Source organism: Rutidosis leptorrhynchoides, chromosome 10 (assembly GCF_046630445.1).
Source record: "Rutidosis leptorrhynchoides isolate AG116_Rl617_1_P2 chromosome 10, CSIRO_AGI_Rlap_v1, whole genome shotgun sequence".
Classification (NCBI taxonomy): Eukaryota; Viridiplantae; Streptophyta; class Magnoliopsida; order Asterales; family Asteraceae; genus Rutidosis; species Rutidosis leptorrhynchoides.
Window position 1 is genome coordinate 316,807,961 of NC_092342.1, and position 4,673 is coordinate 316,812,633.

At 30.4% G+C, this 4,673-nt stretch overlaps 1 long non-coding RNA gene across 1 annotated transcript; it reads left to right on the forward strand.

Annotated features, from left to right (window-relative positions):
• The first annotated feature begins 1,034 nt into the window (after window positions 1-1,034).
• Window positions 1,035-4,473, forward strand: LOC139873237 (uncharacterized). The gene is made up of 3 exons (XR_011767291.1): window positions 1,035-1,982; window positions 2,100-2,201; window positions 3,940-4,473. It is a non-coding gene; the product is annotated as an uncharacterized lncRNA (long non-coding RNA).
• Window positions 4,474-4,673: the final 200 nt, after the last annotated feature.

A 4,673-nucleotide genomic window follows, 5' to 3' on the forward strand; every position in this document is an offset into this window, starting at 1 on the left:
TAACACCATATATTCATAATTTTATGAGCCTACATCATGACTCCATTCAATAATGGCATATAGGTGCGTGCAAAACACGATATACACACTAAAACTCCTTTTCCGACCCAAAAAAACTTTGATATAGTTTCTTAAAAGTTCACCATTGAAAAGTATTCTTTATTACAATTCTAACGATAGTTTATTCATCAAAAACGGAGTTACGTTTTGAAAGTTACGCCCGTTTCAATTTCATAAAAGGCACTGTAGCAAATAGTGACACTCTAGCAACTCGGTACTGTAGCAAATAGTGACACTGTAGCAACTCGGGTACTGTAGCAAATAGTGACACTGTAGCAACTCGGTACTGTAGCAAAATACTGTAGCAAACTGGGTTTCGAACTACTTCGCTGATTTTGAGCATTTTTCGCCCAAAACTCGATTTTTGAGTGTTTTTGATCAGTTTTTAAGCACATGAAAGCTACTAAACATATATATAAGCTATTTCTAACAATAATTAACACTTACAAACATAATTCATCAAGATTCAAGCATCAAAACTCACTTTTTAATCAAGAACGTAAAAACCCAATTTCGATGAATTAAAGCACGAATTCAAGTAAACAAACCTGGATAAATGCTTACAATGGTGCAAGAAATCAGTCTCTTAAGTTTATTGATTCAATTCCACACTTGAATCAAGTTAGGGTTTGCTTAGAGAGTGAAATTTAGGTACGGGTGTTCTTGATTTAATTTGGGAAATTGAGGAGAAGTATCCAGATACAAACACATAAATGGGTTGTAAACCCATACCTCGTATCACACGGGTATTTATCAGTTATCTGAATTCTTTCGTATTTCGTTAGGCGGCCCTAACGGAGTCCAAATTAAACAAACCAACCTGTTCTGGGACCCTTGTCACAAACTGGTCACAACACAATTATAATAAAACACTAATAAAATAATTAAAATAAAAGCACTTAAGACTAAGTACAAACCCTAAGGGCAAAATAGGCAACTTACAACTAGCCCGGGTTTCAGTCTGTTACATAACCACTACACAAACCGTCACTATCCAACTCCCTATCTACGTACCATGGTTGCTGCTACTAGATCTTCTGTTTTCCTGTTTCATGTCGACATTAAACAACCACCTACAAGAACTGCTGTACGTGCTACTGTTTCTGTTTTCTGTTAATATCGAACCAACCCACGAACCACCATCCGTTTAAACTGCTACCACCGTCCATGGTTTCTGCTTGAACAGCAGCCTTTACTGCAACTTCTACTTATCTTTTCCGTTTCTACGTTCTGTTACAATAACGATGATAAAGAATGATGATGCTTCACGATAAAAAAATGATATGATGATACAACAAAGGAGACGATACTACAGTACTTCTGTTTTCTTGTTTTTGTTTCCACCGCTGCAAACCATCACCTCAAACCACTGTAACCTGTTTCTACTTCGTTTATTTATGTTTCTGTTTTGATTCGCAACCTGTACTCATCGATCATCATTATCAGACAATCACCATCGGGAACCACCTCAACCGACACCATCATCATCTTCATCAATCATCATTCATGACCATCGAAACCCATCAAACACCACCGCAACCCTTATTGATTTCCTGTTACTATTCGAACACCTCATCACCATTAACACGAACCCATATCTTTAATCACCAATAACCATCATAATACCTATAATTGTTGCCGTTCCTTTCTGTTTTTATTTACCACCATCATATATCGAGCTAGGGTTACTATTTCTACTTTAAAGATCATACAGGTTACAGCTGATGATGATGGTTAAATAAAGGAGACGAAGAATAGTAGTGATAAGAAGATACAGGAAACCGCGGTAGAAGATTAATGATGATTAGCAATCGATGAAGATTGATGATGAAACGATCGATAATGATAATAGATGATGATGTAGGATTGACCTGTTTCTCTTTTTGTCAAACTCCAGCAAACCCCACGCGTTTTCCTTTTAGGTATAAAAATATTATCATATATTAATACTATCTATATCTATATCTATATTATTATTATGATATTTAATAGAAAATAGAACCGAAGGGATTTAAAGATGTGTTTGCAATTTATTGCAGAAAAGCAAGACAGCTTAGTTGGTTTGGGGTGCGTGTAGGGGAACGAGAGGTCGCGGGTTCGAGTCCCAGCTCGGGCGGTTTATTATTTTTAAGCCTTTAAAGGTAGTTTTCATAATTATTATATTTATTATTATTATTATTATTATTATTATTATATTTATTATTATTATTATTATTATTATTATTATTATAAGTATTATTATTATTATTATTATTATTATGATTATTATTATTATTATTATAAATGTTATCCTTTTAGTATTATTATCATTATTATTACTAATAATTAACATTATGTTTATGATAAAATAAAATAGATATAAATTATATTTAGATAAAAATGATTACGAATATGATCATGAATATAACTAAGTTAATTATAACCGAGAAGTATAATTATAAGTACGTTTATGAGTAAGAGGAATATAAATATGATTAGGTCACGATTAAATAGAATTATTATTATTACTATTAAAAGTATCATTAGTATTATTATTATTATTATTATTATTATTATTATTATTATTATTATTATTAATATTACTATTATTATCATTATTATTAATATTATTATTAGAATTATCATTAAAAATTATCATATTTAAATTATTATTATTATTATTAATAAAAGTATTTTTATCAAAATTATCATTTTTATTATTATAAGTATTATCAATAAGAATATTATTTTTGATATTATTATCATTATGATGAAAAGGTTTATTATTATTACCATTATGAAAATAATACAAATTATTATTATTTTCATAAATATTAGTATTAATATCTTTTTATAAATAATAGAATTGTTAATATTAACATAAGTATTATTAATTATATTATCACGAGTATTATTATTATGTAATTACTAAAATCAGTATCATAAATATCATTAACATTAAAATTAATATCTTTACAAGTATTATTATTATTAATATCATTGTTATTATCATTAATAGAATTATTATTAACATAAGTATATTATTAATGTTATTATCATTATTTTTATCATTACTAATATTAACTTAGTATAATTAGAACTATTGTTTCGATAAACAAATGAAATACATAAATATATATATTTAACACATATAACATAATAAAATATTTTATTATATAAAAGGAATATATGAAATATAAATATATTATTAATATAAAAATAATATCATTAATAGGTTATATATATAAACTTATTCGATTACGATTATGTGTATTAATATATATACACAAATGACATAGGTTCGTGAATCCGAGGCCAACCCTGCATTGTTCAGTTCCGTCGTATGCATATTTTTACTACAAAATATCGTATTGTGAGTTTCATTACTCCCCTTTTAAATGCTTTTGCAATATATATTTTTGGGACTGAAAATACATGCGCTTTTATAAATATTTGACGAAATAGACACAAGTACTCAAAACTACATTCTATGGTTGGATTATCGAAATTGAATATCACCCTTTTAGCTTGGTAGCCTAAGAATTAGGGAACAGACCCCCTAATTGACGCGAATCCTGAAGATAGATCTATGGGCCTAACAACCCCCATCCAGGTTATGGATGCTTTAGTTCTTTGATTTTATATACAGATGAGTGTACCTGTATATTTGGGGATATTCTATATGCATTTGTTAATGTCGGTTACCATGTGTTCACCATATGAATGGATTTTTATACGGATGAGTGTTCCTGTATTATAATTTTTGCAGATGAGTGTTCCTGCAGTTAACTATGAAAATTAAATCTTGTGGTCTATTGAAATTATTGAAATGATTGTTTATGATAAATTAATGAACTCACCAACCTTTTGGTTGACACTTGAAAGCATGTTTATTCTCAGGTTTGAAAGAAATCTTCCGCTGTGCATTTGCTCATTTTAGAGATATTACTTGGAGTCATTCATGGCATATTTCAAAAGACGTTGCATTCAAGTCGTTGAGTTCAATAGAGATTATTATTAAGTAAATGACAGATTAGGTCATATATAGGTTAGAAATTATGAAATGGTATGCATGCCTGTCAACCTTCGATGAAATGAAAGTTTGTCTTTAAAAACGAATGCAATGTTTGTAAAATGAATCATATAGAGGTCAAATACCTCGCAATGTAACCATATGTTATTGTATTCGTCCTTATGGATTAGGACGGGTCGCGACATCTCTGATCGGGGAGGGGAATATATGAGTCAAGAGTTTTTGGACCACCTGAAGAATCGTGGGATTGTCTCACAGTTCACTCCACCTTACACACCACAGCGCAATGGTGTGTCGGAACGGAGGAATCGAACTTTACTTGATATGGTTCGATCTATGATGAGTCTAACTACTCTACCAATGTCTTTTTGGGGTTATGCATTAGAGTCTGCTGCACGCATACTCAATATGGTTCTAACCAAGAAGGTAGAAAAGACACCATATGAGTTATGGCATGGAAAGAGTCCTAAGTTGTCTTATTTGAAAGTCTGGGGTTGTGAAGCGTATGTAAAACGTGACACTTCAAACAAGTTAGAACCCAGAGGTATCAAATGTCACTTTGTGGGATACCCAAAAGAAACAATGGATTACTACTTTTACT